The following is a 15,879-nucleotide window of genomic DNA, read 5'->3' on the forward strand; positions in this document are numbered from 1 at the left end:
CTATCGTTATATAACTTTCATGATAATTATCAAACTTATATTGTTCTATTGTATACACAGATTTCAGCTAAACATAGCCCCCTTTAAATTTCCAACATAGTTTCTCACGATTCTTCTTATGGTTATATAATAATTACATTTAATTACTAAACAATCATCACATCTAACAATTATATCATTTATCATACTACTGACACAGGTGCAGTGATCTGAGAAAACACAAGGCCTAATATTTTCAAAGACTATTTTTAACATTTTCCAGGGCTCCACTATCATATCTGGCAGTGCGCGTGCCTCAGTGGTGTTGCCACCGCTTGGGGCGTGGCCTCCCAGGTCGAGGATGGTTCGGTGGCAGTGCCTCTGCCACATGGGCCAAGCACAAGCATACACCAATGTGGTGGATGGTAACTGGCATTTATTAACGGTTAGGCAGGGTCATTTATAACAGGGGTTAACAGTCAACAACATGCAGGGCTAAGTAATGGTAAAGGGGAGGGGTTTTGTGTGCCAGTAACAACGTGAGATCTTGCGGCCGGTCCCTAATCTCCCACATTTCCCCCCCCCTTTATGATTAATTAAAAACATAGAAAATGTAAAGGTTAAAACTGACAACTGGTAAACATGTGTAACTGGTAAAAATGTACTGAAATTGAACAATGCAACATAACCGTAACAAACTCGTCTTAAGCAAACAAACAAAATGTTAACTTTTTCTAACCGGTTTTTAAAGAACAACACTAAAACATGTTTTAAACACTTGTTTAAACTGTAAGGCCCAAAAATCAAAGTCTAGGAACACTTCTGCAGGAGGGCCTAACAAGGTGGACACAAGGGCGTTTTTGTAGAGGCTTTTCTCTGTTGATGCTTGGGACGTAAAACGCAACTGGAGGAGCACCATCTGGATGGAGCATGATGCTGAAGAATGGATCCCGGTGTGAAAATAAAACATCGATCTACTCTGTTTCCGTCATAGGGAAATGTAAGATGGCAGCAATCAGAAATCAATCAGATAATACACATAATAAAAACACATCAGAAATCATACAATTACTGGTCACTACAATACTGAACTATCATCCCAGAGTCTGTGACAGCTGATGAACCTTAAAACAAGAGAGACCTGGAGAACTCATGTCCGGATTCATGTTTCTTAAAATTCCCTTTGAAAACTGGCTTAGCTGTCATATATGGTACTGAAAATGCTGAATGGTGCTTGATGCTGAAAACATCTGGCTGATTGTCAATTATTCCATTCAAGTAGAGCTAGAACTTGGCCAGAGTTCAAACTCTAATTGATGGACCTCACTTATATACCCTTATGAATAGGAAACTTTAGGATGAAAGACCAATCAAACCATTATACAATTGAATCCCTCTGAAACTTCGAGCCATGACTGAAACCTTTCCTGCTGAGCCTCTCCCCCAGTCCTTCTCTGTGCCAGCCTCTTTTTTAGTTCAGTCACGGAGTTCCTCACAACCCTGGTATGGTCTGCTGTCCGGCTGCTTGACGATTTGTCGCGGCCTTCAGGAAGCGGGGTATACGGGCCGTGGGGGCATCTGAGGATTCAGTCCTGCAAAACAAGCTTTTCAAATTTTCTAGATGAAGTGATGGTGTTTTCAAAGCCAGAGAGGTGCTTGATAACAGCAGCACCCTGGCCGCCAGGCCGCTGCTGCTGCTGCCCGTTCTCCGTCAGCACCCCCAGCACTGCCCAGCCGCCGCTGCTGCAGAGGGCGGCAGGGCAGGACTCCCGCTGCCCCGCACGGCTCTTCTCTCCGGTGCGATGCATTGCCCTGATGTCAATACCACACTGCCTGGCTCCACTCGCCACCAGCCCATGGAAGGGTCCGGCAGCCTTGCGCCGGCCAGGCTGCCTGCCAGCCCTGTGTAGGCGCAGCTGCTGAAGGTGGCGGCTGTTGGCCACGGCCAGTTGGGAGCCTGGCGGCTCAACCCTGGTGCGCCACCCTGCCAGCCCCGCTGGGGGGCCCCCCACCATGGTGACCCCCCCTGGGGCTCGTCACCCTGCGGCGCATGAGGCGGAGGCCCCACCCAGGCTCCCTTGGACTCCGAGTCAACGGCAGTGCCCTGCGCCTCCGAGTCAATGGCGGTGCCCCGCACCTCCAAGCTAACGGCTGCACCTCATGCTTCCTCTAGCAGCCCATCCCAAAATGACCACTTTTTCCCCATAGTCGGGGTGCCTGGGCTCAGGAGCCGTGAAGAGCGCTCCCGCGGCTGCAAATCCCCACACTCGGCAAACTCATGATCGTCCGCAGTCTGCGCGGCCACCCCCACACCCAGCTGGGGCCCCTCCCGCAAGCAGTCCTGGGTGGCCTTCCACTTTCCCCATTCCTGCTGAACTTGCTGAACCTTTTTCAGAGCCTGCATGACCCTGCCCCATGATTTTAGATTCCACTCCGAGCCTGAGGACATAGCCTCCTCCGCTAGGGCCCCGGTACAATCATCCCATACTTCTGGGTGGAAAATATCCTCTGGCTGCCCAATTACCCCAATACGCAGGAGCCTCGACACTGCAAGGAAAAAATCTCCCAGCTCACAATCTATGCCCCACTGTCTGTGAGTTTTAAAAATGACCTTGGCAAGGGGCTTCATCCTTTCCTTCGCTGGTTTTCAATGCGAGACCTCCTCCTTCGCCAGCTCCTGGCGTGAGCCTTCCTCCTTTGCCGATTCTCAGTGCAAGACCCTCCCCTCTTGCTGGTCCTCTGGGAGCGTCCTCCCCACCGGAGACCATCCTGCTGCTCTGGCTGCCATTTGCTCGCCCAGGTGATTCCTACCTCCCGGATCATTCCTGGATTTCGGCACCACTTGTTGCCACCGCTTGGGGCAATGCGTCCCAGGTCGAGGATGGCTTGGTGGCAGCGCCTCTGCCACATGGGCCAAGCACCATATGCACATGGGCCAAGCACCATATGCATACACCAATGTGGTGGATGGTAACTGGCATTTATTAACGGTTAGGCAGGGTCATTTATAACAGGAGTTAATGGTCAACAACACGTGGGGCTAAGTAACAGTAAAGGGGAGGGGTTCTGTCTGCCTGTAACAACGCAAGGTCTTGCAGCCGGTCCCTAATCTCCCACACAGTGGCCCCGGTTAGAAATCCTGAGTGGGAATACGTAGGGAAGCTCCCCACTGGGATAGAACTTCTCTGCCCCAAAGGGTGATAGTTGTGCCTTACCATGAATGGGCGGATGATTGCCAGCTTGCCTTCAGGCCCTTTAACGAGGATGTTGTTCTTGCTTCTCATGGATACCGTAGCTCCACCAACCCCTGAAATCATGCCTTCAACAGGTTGTAGATCCCAGTGTGCTGGCCATTCTGAGCGGGCTATGATGGTCACATCAGCACCCGTGTCCAGCATCCCTGGTAGGTGGGTCTCCTCTCCTTTGCAGGTAAGGCCGCACTCGATGGTAGGCTTGGATGGTCCCACGACTTGTGCCCACATAGCTGTAGGGTTTAGAGGAATCTGTTCCCTGTGATTCTTTGGGAGTAAGAAGGCTTGTGCTATTGGAGTTCCCTTTGAAAGAAAAAATGTAAGTCTATGCAGTATACCTGGATGAGAATCTCTTGTCCCGGGTGCACCATTTGCACTTCTGGAACAATTTCCTTTGGGCTATGAAGAGAGTCACCTATAATTAAAATGTCCAAAGGACCACCTTTTGGCCCCTATTTGCCTGTGGGAACACGATGAACATTCTCATTATTAAAGTCAATGCACAGAGCAGTTACCAATTGACAGCAGGTTCCCATCTGGGTCGCCCCATGTGTTGGGTCCTCTTCTTGTGGTCTGGAACCTCCTGGGATGATGCGTGGTTGGGTCTGGGTGGCCTTTGATTTGTTGTCCCATCCCGGGGCTCTACTGGACTGCGCAAGGTGTTTCCCGGACGCTGCTAGAACTGCTGCTGATTCTGGGGTCTTTGATAAGTGTTATGGTGGTATCGGGGAGGTGACCCTTCTGGGCAGTCCTTTATGTAATGTCCAATATCCCCACAGTGATAGCATTTAGCTTGGTCTTTAGAAGCTATTACTGCATATGCCCCAGAAACTCCTTCAGCAATACCCTTAGCAACTGCTTGGGCCACTGAATTTTCAGTGGACATGTGACATGTACAGCATTCCAGCATTTGCTCTATGGTAGGGTCTGTATCCACAGGTAGAGACCTCAAAATGGCTTTGCATCGTTCATCTGAGTTACTCAAGGCAAGCTTACATAAGAGTTCCTTCCTTGCCTCTGTGCTCTCTATCTGTTTCTCCAGAGCATCTCTAAGTCTGTCCACAAATTTGATAAAACTTTCATCTATCCCTTGTTTAAATAGTAGAAAAATGCATTGTTGGCATTGACTCATCATGCATGAGAAGTAAAGAGGATTTTGCTGCAAGTGTGACGGCTTGCAGTACCTCTTTATTCAAAGTTTCCAATTGGCCCTCCGGTTTCTGTAAATCCCCTTCCCCAGCCAGCTGTTCTACTGTAAAATTTGTTCTATTAGCATCTGCAGAGTATGAGTCTGATAATGTTTTTAAATGTCTTTTCCAATGCCTGTCCCATAACATATATCCTGCTGGGGTTAGGAGGCAGTGTGAAATATTTTTTATATCCTGGGGAAGTAAGACATGTGCTGACAATACAGCTTCTAGGAAATTTCTAAAAATATGTAAGCCTCTGCCATGTTCTTTGGCTATATTTCTTAATTGCATGAGCTCCTTATTTGAGTTTGGCTTCCATGTCTTTATAGCGGATTCCCTACCATTTCTTCCCTGTTTATACTCTACAGGGAAAGCATTAATTTTCTGTGCCAGTTCTCAATCACCAGACTTAGTCACCTCTATCTTAATAAGAGCCCATGGATCAGTATACATCGTATCAGAGTCACTGCAAGTGCTCTGTTCCTCTGAGGAGGACTGGGGGGAGGGTGCAATCCGTGTCCTATGCTTTTTTTGGCGTTTAGAAGCGGTGTTTTTCAAGGGTTTCGGTATCTGTGGGGGGACACATGGCATAACCTGGCTAGGGGGAGGCGCTGTTGGAGCTGGGATGGCAGCACAGGATGCGCAGGACTGGGTGCGGGGGGGGGGTAGCACCGTGGGGGGTCTCTGGGATTCCGTTCGGGTGGCATTGAGGGTGGGTGGGGGGGTTGGGGGGAGAGGTGGTGGGGGCAGGGGGGCTGGGAGGACTGGGGGTGGAGTGCTGCGGGTACGGGGTGGTGCGCTAGGACTGAGACATGATTGCCTATTGGGGACCCTCTGCTGTGGCAGGCAGGGTGCAGGGGTAAGGAGCGGGGCTACACACGGGCACGGCAGTGGCCGCAGCGGGGGTCGGGGAGCCGTCGGGAGAGGTTTGGCCGCTCGGAGCGGGGGCGGGGGGAGCAGGGGCGGAGGGAGGGGGGGTGGGGGACATTGCGATGGGAGGAGTCAGAGTCACCGTGGGGGTGGGGGGAGCGGGAGGGGGCGTGGAGGAGTCCGCGGCGGGGGTGGACAGAGCCAGCGCAGGGGTGGGGGGGGCGGGAGAGTCCGCGGCTGTGGGGAGGGCAGAAGGGGCAGGAAGAGGGGTCCCCAGGAGCGGAGGCGAGGGGTAAGCCAAGCCAGAGGGAGAGAGAATAGCTGCAGTTGTAGTTAAGGCAGGGGCTGGGGTGTTGGGCGGCGCAGATCCCACAGACGGGGGGGAGGTGGGGGCGGGGGCTGGGGTGGGCAGCGTAGCCTCTGGAGAAGCAGAGGCGAGGGGAATTTTAGGACCTAGCGGATGTGAGCTACGTTCCTGACAATGCTTATCAGTGTAATTAGCATTTGAAAAGGAAGTGTCTGTTGCTAGCGTTAAGATTTTTTCTCGGTTAAATTTTTCAATGGTTTTAGTTATTATATGGAATAAAGGTAAATACTTAGATACAGAAAAATCCTGATTAGTTTGTGAGTTATAGATTTTGTTCCCAATTTTGTCCCGAAACAAATTTTCAGTGATTCAGTTTCAGGGTATTGCGAAAGAAACCATCTTACAAATTTTTTAAGGTTATTTTTAGAGAGCTTGACATTGGAAAAAGAAAAGTTGATAGCAGATAAAATTTCTAAGATAATTAAATATATTTCTCTCTCGATTTTAGTTAGTTTTAAAGTGCTAAAAATTGTACCCATGTTAATTTTAGCCCTTCCAGCAGAAAAAAAAAACGAGAAAAAAAAGAAAAAAAAAACGAAAAAAGAGTTCAGGACCCAGAACAAATGCGTGCAATAGTAGCTAATTTAATACTTACACTTCTTCACTTCTTGAGTTGGGGTCCAAAAATCTGCGTGAAGGCATCTGCTTCCGTCAGTTCTCCTCGGAACTTTTTGTCGTTCAGATGTAAATTTTGAGTGTCGAACTGACGCCTCCAGAGGAGAGGTTTCTTCTAAAAAGGAGAGGCCTCTTCGCAGGAAGAGCGGGGGATCCGCTGCTCAATCGATGAGTTTCGCCTCCAATGGGGAGGCTGGGGGGGGAGGGGGCCGCGTCGTCGAGTCGGGTCGCCACGTATAATAAAGCCTCTATTCTGGCCTTATTATCAAGCAGTGCAAGATAGCCCGGGAGCCCTGTCCTCAGGGAGACAGGGTGCCCAAAAGCTAGGCTAGCTTGACGCCGATCGCCGTGGGGCTACCCTCTAGCAAGCTTGGTGATTATCAGCTCTTTAGTGCTTGCAAGCTCTCTTAGGATATCAGCTCTTGCTTGCTAGGTAGGGCGCCCTTGGCTGCGGCTGCAGCAGATGGCGAGAGAGGAGAAGGGAGCGTCTTGGGGTTCCAGAGCAATGTATATTGCAAGGGAGGCCTTGAAGGTTCCAACGACAGCTCTTCTTCTGTTGAATGGGCTAAAGTATGCCCCTTTTATAGGGTAAAGGGGAATCCAAATTTTACCAATAGTAAGGGTTATGTATAGTGGCCTATAGGGTTACAGAGATAAGCTTTGGGGCGGGGGTCAGAGAGACAGGAACTTATTCTGCTGTCTCAGCAGTTCCTATTGTTCGATCCTCCATGCGGCTTTACCTAGGTCCATGGGATTTACTACATTCCTCAGCCGGAGAGAGAAAGTAAATGTGTTGGGGGTGTGAAAGCTGGACACCCCCATGCCCCACAGCCTCCCCTGCCCTCCCAGCAGACCCCTCACCCCTGCTTCTCCCACTCTAGGCTTCCCCCAAGCTGTTCCCTGCTCAGGTGCTACCCAGGATCATCAAGGCATGAACTGGGGGCTTGTGAAATTGAGGAGTAAAATGATGGAAATGGAAATGGAAATGAAGAGCGGGGAAAGGAACTGGAGGCTGGGGGGCACAGACCTAGAGCCCCTTGGAATCTGTCTGGGGTGATGCCCAGGCCACCGGCACCTTGTGGGGACTGTGCTGGCTCTGGGTCACCCCAAAATCTGAGGCATCCAGGGAAGGAGCTGCGACCCAAGGCCCAACCCAACCACTGCCTATCCCTGGCACGCCCATTCCCCTGGGAACCAAAACATGGAACCCCCATTCCTTATATCCCACCGTCTCTGCAACCGCCATCCCAGAACAGACATTCCCCAGGATCTCCATGGCCGAGCACACCATTCCAAAGGAACCCTCTCCTGTTCATGCCATTCCCTGAAATCCTACTAGGACCCACCATTCCACCATCCCATGAACTCAAATCCCTGGAGCCCACATTCCTCTAGGACTCCCATCCATAAGACCCCCCAGCTATGGCAATACCCATTTCCATGGCACGCCCATCGCCAGTTAATCCCCCTACTCAGCACCTCCATTTCCCAGTGACCCCATTTCTGCCTCCCCAAACCCACCACGCCCCCCACTCCTGGAAAGCCCATGAACCACTTTCTCCCACCCACCCGTGTCCCCAGCCTGTCCCCACCCTTCCCCCATCAAGGGCCACCTAGGCATGAGGTTGAGACCTGACCTCGCTTCCTTCCTCTTCATCCAACGAGCCGCCAGCCAGGGGAGCGGTGGCCACGGCAGCGAGTGACAGCCAGTGCACATGGCTGGGGACACCGGGATGGCCAGGAAGGTGGCACTGCTCCTGTGGGGTGAGTGTCCCGGGCACGGGCCTGACACCCCAGGGATGGGGAGGAGAGGGGGTACAGGGGGGCTGTGGGGTCCCCTGAGGTCCCCAATGCCAGCAGAGCCAGTCCATGTTACCCACAGTGGACCTTGGTGTGACTGGGGATGTAGGGGAGCTTTGGGAACAGGAACAGGGGACAGGAATTTGGGAACTGGCACCTTTGGGCTCAGGTAGCTCTGGGGATAGGGACAAGGGAACTGGGATGCAGGGATAAGAACAGTGAGAATTTGGCCATGGGGAAGGGATCATGAGCTGGTGGGGGTGAGCTGGACCAGCATGGGCTGTGTCTGTGGTGTCATCGTGCCCAGGGTGTCCACAGTGTCCCCATGTTCTGCATCAGCCTGGGGTGGCCACAGTGTCCCTGTTCCCAAGGTGTCTGTGCCACATGGATATGGTGCACGGGTGGCTGTGACACAGACATGTCCCTCTGCCTCTCCAAATCTTTTTGGGATGACCCACACACACTTTCCCACAAGAACTGCTGTCCCCATTGGGACAGTTTTGGGACAGCCACCACACCCTGTGCCCCCGGTGCCTCTGTCCCCATGGTGCCACCCCCACCCAGCCCTGTCCTTTCTCCCTTCCAGCCCAGACCCTCGGCCTCGCTGGTGAGTCCTCAGGGGATGCCATGGCCTCACCCCACTGTCCCCAGTCCCACACTGGCCCTGGCAGGCTGGTGTCCCCTATCACCCTCAGGTGCCCAGACCACCCAGCTCCTGGTGGAGCCCCCCTGGAGGCCGGCGGTGCTGTGAGACCGGGTGACACTGACCTGCCAGGGCTTGGGGACCGCCAGTGCCACCACCTGGTACAAGGATGGGCGGCGCTGGGGGCAGCAGGGACGTGACTGCCTCAGTGTCACAGAGAGAGGCACCTACACATGTGACTGTCCTGGAACCAGGTGCAGCCCCCTCATTACAGTCATAGAAGGTGAGGGGAGATCTTAAATCATCAGGCTGTCCCCTAAGAGGTCAGGGTGGGCTCCATTCCATGGGTGGCCTCACACCCCTTGTGTGGCGAGAGCCTGTGCCCTGCACACAGGGATATCCCAGTGCACCCCAGTGCACTCCAGAGCACCCAGATGTCCCTGGTGCTATGGGCACCAACCTCAGAATGGTTGGTGAAAATGTGACCTTCCTGTCCCACAGAACCACTGGTGCTGCAGGTGCCAGCACGGGCACTGCTGGAGGAGGACACAGTGACATTGCACTGCCGGTGCTGGCAGGAAAACTATCTCAGCAGGGTACGAATATACCAGGAGGAGAAGGATCTCGGGGGGTCCCTCAGGAGGACTGAGCTGTCCCTGTCCCCCCTGCAGCTGCACCACAGCGGCCACTACCACTGTGCAGACTTGGTGAGGTCCTGGCAGTCACGGTCAGCACCAGTGACAGTGACAGTGCACAGTGAGTACCCCCATGGCTGGAACTCCAATATCTTGACAACCCCAAAGCCACTTGCTAGCGGACTCAGAGCGACAGTCCTCACCTCCTCTCTCCTTCCCTGAGCTCTTCATGGTGCTGGTACTGGAGGGTCCCCCCAAGCCCACCAAGGGGTCCCCCCTGACTCTCAGCTGCCTCAGCACCCCCAGCCCCCTGCGGCCCCGAGCCCCCCTCCTGCACGTGTTCTACCGGGACGGGCAGGTGGTGGGGGGCCCGCAGGAGTCCCCGCAGCTGCTGGTGCCCGCCGTGGGGGTCTCCCACTCGGGGAATTATGGCTGTGAGGTGCACTCTGAGGGGGAGGCCGTACAGAAGAGCAGCGCCCGGCTCCGCATCACGGTGCGCAGTGAGTGCGGGGATGGGAACGGGGAGCCCCCACAGCCTCCTCAGGTCCCCCACACTGCCTGGCATCGCCCAGCCCTCCCTGACACCTGCTTTGGGGTACCCAACCTTTCCCGGATCGCTTCCTGGCTCCCACCCTCCTTTCTTGGGTCCCTCCCCAGGACCCCCAACCCCTACATGGGTGCCCCCATCCTTCCCTGGTACCGTTTCCGTGTCCTGCCGTTGCTGCCCTGGGTCTCTCCCAAGGTCCCCCCATTCCTGGCTCGTGTTCCCCTCCATCCCACACTGGGTCCCCACACCCAATCCCTGGGTCCCTACACCCCTCTCTGAGGTCTCTGCACATTCCGCAGGTCACAGCATCCCCTCCCTGGGTCCCCGTACCTGCCCTGGTGTTGCCCACCTCCCTCTCCAGGTGTTCCCTCCCTGACCTCCCCAGCATCCATCGAGGTTCCTTTCTAAGCCCCCTTCCCCCAATCTCTGTGCCCCCTCTCCCTCACTGGAGTTCACCTGCGCCTCCCCAAACCCACTGGGTCCCTCACTGTTCCCTGGTGTCCCCCTTTCCTGCAGGGGTCCCGCCCTCAGGGGTGTCCCTGTCAGCACAGCCCCCCGGTGCACAGGTGGCACTCGGGGACCACCCGGTGCTGAGCTGTGCCGTGGCCATGGGGACAAGTCCCCTGTCCTTCTCCTGGCACCGGGAGGGCTCGGGGGCACTGCCTGGCACTGGCCCCCGCCTGGAGCTGCGCCACGCTGGGGACAATGACAGCGGCCAGTACCGGTGCCAGGTCAGCGACGGGGACAGCGTGGCTGAGAGTGATCCCCTGAATGTCACCGTCCTGGGTGAGTGGGACCCTCAGGCTGGTGGTTACCTTTCCCACAGCATCCCCCAACCCACCTTGCCCAGTGCCAGCCCTGTCTCTGTCCCCACAGTGCCCGTTGCCAATGCCACCACCACCCTCAGTCCCCTGTCACACCAGGTGCGCCCAGGTGACAACGTGACCCTGCGCTGCTCAGTGCAGGTGGGCTCAGCCCCTGTCACCTTCACCTGGCTGCACAACAGGCAGGAAGTGTCTCAGGGTCCCTCCTGGATCTCGATGTTGTTGAAGTGGGACATTAAGGCACCTACCAGTGCGTGGCCACCAACCAGCTTGACAGGAACCACGTATTCTGTGCGCCCAGCCCAGAGCTGACCCTCGAGGTCACCTCTCACTCACCCTGGGTCACAGGTGGGGTCACACAGGTGGGGTCACCTGGGAGTGCAGGACCCCTGGGGGATGGGTGACCCTGATGTGTCCCCTTCTGTTTCTTGCAGTGGCTGCAGGGGTTGGTGGGGCCCTTTTGTTCCTGCTCCTCCTCATGGCTGTCATAGTGACCTGGCACCGGTCGCACCGTGTGGGTAGGTGACAATAGGGGATAGGGGGTCCCAGGAAGCTGTAGATGCCTCAAGAGTTGGGGAGCAATAGGGAAGCACCCACAGCCCCAAAATTGTGACCTTGTCTGGGGGTCCTGTAGAGTATGGTGAGGTGCTGGAATGTCCTGCAGGGATCTTGGGAGTTCTTTCAGGGGCCCTGGGTGTGATGGGATTTTCTGTCCTTGGCAGGCTTTGGGTGCTGATGTCGCAGACATCTTTCATGAAAAATCCTTTCTTAGGATTTTTCCTTGTGAGAAGCTGCAGTTTCAGCAACCAAAGTAAACAATGGTTATCTGCTGCTGTGGAATGCAACAGGCAGACCCGTGATTGGTCTCCTGTGGGTGTTTGGATTTCTTGACCACTCATGGCAGAGCTGGCTCTTGCTCTGTCTGAGACACAGATCTTTGTTATTCATTCTTGTCTATTCTTAGCTTAGCTAGCTGCTGAAGAAACCTTTCCTTTCTATTGCTTTTTAGTATAGTCCTAATGTAACATATATCATAAAATAATAAATCAAGCCTTCTGATCATGGAGTCAACATTCTCGTCTCTTCTTCATCCTGAAAACCCTTGTGACCACAGTCACAATTGGTGACCCTTGACTGAGGAGGACAATCATCACTTGGTGAGACCACCAGAGGAGCATTGCTGCACTGGGTAATCCCCGAATGTGTGGCATTGATGGTTGCTTCACAAGTGACCACAGAAGTGGATTCTAGCCAGGAGCTGAAGAACTGAAGATCCGAATTTGGACAGAGTTCTCAGCAAGGCTGACCACAAAGAGAACCTTCTGAAAAGCCTCCAGGAAGATGTTCGGAAAGCTCAGCAGAACCATGCAGATAGCCAGAGAGTCCTGGACACTGTCACAAGGTACTGTTGGTTTTTCCCCTCCTGAAGATGAGGCCATTCGCAGTTTGTGGCTGCTCATCTGGAGGACTTCTCCCCTAGAGGATGAAGTTCCATTCTCCCCTTCAGAGGAGAAACTTATTGCCCTCTGGCAAAAATGGGGTGAAGAGGACAGAATTCTCCTGTTGGAGACAGATCTCTATGAGTTTTTTCGATGGGCGAAGCTCTTTGGGTTTTTTACGAATGTGCTATATGCCCTCGATGTGTTTGTCTGGGAGTGTATGGGCTCCATTTTCCAATTCTTTTTCTACCGGGGGTTCGGATGCCCCTCGATTTATCCAGCCTTTTTGAAGCTCTTTCTAGTCTTGAAACGGAGAGCAGCTGTTTTTCCCTGGATTGCTAACTGCAAGGGCAAAGCCCTGTTCACCCCAGTTCCAGGGGAAGACCCTTTGGAGGGGGACGCTCTGCTGCTTTCCAGCCCCCCTGAACCACAGCGCAGAGGCGACGTTTCGCTCGCAGCCGAAGTTTTTTTTACTGCGTCTTTGGAGCATGCTCAGACGGAGCCGTTTGTTCCCCCCTCCCGTTGCTCTCAGGGGGGATGGGAGTGGGCGGCACCGCCCCGCCCAGCGCCACGGGCACCGCCCCAACCCGCCCCGCGCGTGCGGGCCCTTCCCCGCGCGGCCCCTCCCTCGGCCGCCCCTCCGGCAGAGCCTGTGGGGGCTCCGGCCGCGGTTCCGCCGGCTTCCCTGCCTGCATCTATCTCAGAGACACTGCTTCCTGCGGCTGCGCCGATGTTGCTGGGCAACAGCGATCCACCACTCCCCCCGGCCGTCCCACCGCCTTCTGTGACTGCGCCTCTGCGGCCGATGTCCGGCGCAGAAGAAGCTGCCGACCCCGTGCCGCCCCCGCCGCCCCCGCCGCCTCCCCAGACGGCCCCGCTGCCCGCCCCTGCGGGTTCTCCGTCCTCCGTGTCTGCGTCAGAGGCTGCCCTGGAGCCAGCGGCAGCTGCAGCGGTGCCTCCTGCATCCAGCGTGACTTCCTCCCCGAGTTTTTCGGGTTGTCCCGGGGCTGCCCCTACGGGGGGAGCTGGGACAGGGGAAGAGGGCGTCAGCCTGTCCTTCCATGGAGGAGGCGTGGCCCGACAGCTGGCTGTGGGCGCAGCGCGGCTGCCTGTTTTCAAGATCAGCATTCTTGGCGGGTTGGGGGGTGTTTGGTCCGGGGTTTCCCCCTGGGGGATGTGAATCTCTCTGCCGCCCCTCGTGCGCCCCAGCGGCGAGGGGGAGGTGGGTCCCGAAAGTTCTGCCCCTGGTCCCCAGCCCAGAGGGGGTGGTGGTGGTGCCGTGAGGCAGATGGGAGGAACACCTGGTGCATTTGCATTGCAGAGGCAGAGGGCACAGCAGGAAGCGAGCATCGCTTGTCTGCTGTGGGGAAAGGACATCCCCAGACCCGAGACGAAGTTTCTCGGGACAGCTTCTGTCTTCCCATTCCTGGCATGCCTCGGTGATTTTGGGGAAAGGAAGCGTTTGGTCACCCCTTCTGCCATTGTACTGGCAGCAGGGTGCGGGTCTGTGCCAATACAGAGCCTGCCTCGGGGGCTGGGCCTGGGCTGTCTGCCTTGGTTGCTTGGGCCAGGGCCACCTCCCGGCCTCCTGTTGGGTTTGGGGGCTTTGCTTCCCCCTTCTGGTCCTGGGCCACCTTTCTGTGGCCAGGTCTGGGGTTCCTGATCCTTCCACATGGGCCAGGGCCCCCAAGGGCCTCTCTCTGGCTCCTCTGCTGCTCTTTCCGACAAAAAAAAAAAAAAAAAAAAAAAAAAAAAAAAAAAAAAAAAAATTACTTAAGTAAAAAGGGGTGAAAGAGCTGGCAGCAGCTCAGAGGCAGGGATTGGCTTCAGCCCAAGTTGTGGCAAGACATTTCAGAAATTTTCTCAAAATTCTTTGAAGACTGTCAATGGACTTTTGATAACTATTGATGGACCTTTTCTGTAGCAGGCCTGTTTCAGGACCAAAAGAAACTTTCAGATATGGCAAAGAGGAACATCTTCAGACCATGGACTTTTCCTGAAACTCAGTTGCTTGGACTTGAATTTTCTTTGCATTGTTTTTGCATTTTCTTATATTATAGAATTGTTTTAGTGATATGATAGAATTTTATGTTCTACAGGTGAAGAAATTCCCAGTGCATTCCAAAGGAGCACTTGAGTGGAGTTTGATTGGCAACAGATAACCTGTCGAGTGTTTGTCTTTTTCTTCGGCATGAGTACAGCAAAGAAAATTACAAACACTTTTTCCTTTTAATTTAACTAAATAAAAAAAGGTGACATGTTGCAGACATCTTTCATGAAAAATCCTTTCTTAGGATTTTTCCTTGTGACGAGCTGCAGTTTCAGCAACCAAAGTAAACAATGGTTATCTGCTGCTGTGGAATGCAACAGGCAGACCCGTGATTGGTCTCCTGTGGGTGTTTGGATTTCTTGACCACTCATGGCAGAGCTGGCTCTTGCTCTCTGTCTGAGACACAGATCTTTGTTATTCATTCTTGTCTATTCTTAGCTTAGCTAGCATCTGAAGAAACCTTTCCTTTCTATTGCTTTTTAGTATAGTCCTAATGTAACATATATCATAAAATAATAAATCAAGCCTTCTGATCATGGAGTCAACATTCTCATCTCTTCTTCATCCTGAAAACCCTTGTGACCACAGTCACATGCTGAGGCTGACTTGGTCGGGGGGTTTGGAGAGGTTCATGATTTCTGGGGGGCTTCAGGAATGCTAGGGGGTACCATGGGAGTTCAGGAATCCTGAGCAGGTTCAGGGCCCAGGGACCCCACAGTCTTCCATCCATTCCTTCCTTTGAAGATGCCAGGAAGCAACAGGAAAGGTGAGTGGGGGGCTCAAACCACAGTCTTCTATTTTAGCCCAACCCCCAAGATCTCCCATTCCCTCCCCCACATCCCCTTTATTCCCTCAGGGCCCCCCCGGATCCCCCAGCCCCCCCCAGAGGAGGGGGAGGTGCTGTACACCCACGTCGTGGTCACCAAGAGGGCAGGGGGTGAGTACGGGGGGGACACACGCAGAGGGACACGTCACCCACGAGTGTCACCCCACCCAGATCCCACAGCCCGTGTCTCTCGCAGCGTCCCCCCGTGCCACCACCCTCCAGGATCCCCAGGTGACCAACGCGGAGCTGCGGGGACCCCAGGGGCGACCGCGGGAACCCGGTAACATCTACGGGAATGTGCTGTGACACTGGGGGGAACTGGGGGCACTGGGGGTCCCCACCCATGGGCACCCACTCGTGTGTGTGCTGCCACTAAAAACTGCCCCAATCCCTCCCCGTGGGGGCACAAAGATCCCAAAGAGCTGAGAGAAGAACAAGTTCCTGAAACAGCAACGAGAGAGAATAAAACCAACAGCAACAGCAACAAGGTGCAGAGTCTAAATGGTCAAAAAAGGAACAATTTCCTTGGAAAGCCACCAAAAAGGAACAAACCCCAGATATTTCCCCCAGTGAGACAAAGTAAAAATTTTCTAAGGTAGAAATCTATTTTGATTTAAGTGAAATGTACATTTTTGAGTCTGTAGTTAGAAACTTTAGCTTTTTAGCTTGACTGCAGAACCTAAGCTCAGTGAAGTTGCTCAGTGAAAGACAAAGATAAAAGAGAGACAAAAAGTCATAGAAAGAGACAGAGATTACTGTGAGAGCAAGTCAACATGACCTAAGAATTCTTTCTGATAAAGAAGAACTAGCAGCAAATGTCACGCGAAATTTGTAAAAATGAAT

At 53.9% G+C, this 15,879-nt stretch overlaps 1 pseudogene; it reads left to right on the top strand.

The window, feature by feature from the left end:
• The first annotated feature begins 7,891 nt into the window (after window positions 1-7,891).
• On the top strand, window positions 7,892-15,342 carry LOC136571069 (Fc receptor-like protein 2; annotated as a pseudogene).
• Window positions 15,343-15,879: the final 537 nt, after the last annotated feature.

This window comes from Molothrus aeneus, unplaced genomic scaffold (genome assembly GCF_037042795.1).
Source record: "Molothrus aeneus isolate 106 unplaced genomic scaffold, BPBGC_Maene_1.0 scaffold_60, whole genome shotgun sequence".
In the NCBI taxonomy this organism is placed as follows: domain Eukaryota; kingdom Metazoa; phylum Chordata; class Aves; order Passeriformes; family Icteridae; genus Molothrus; species Molothrus aeneus.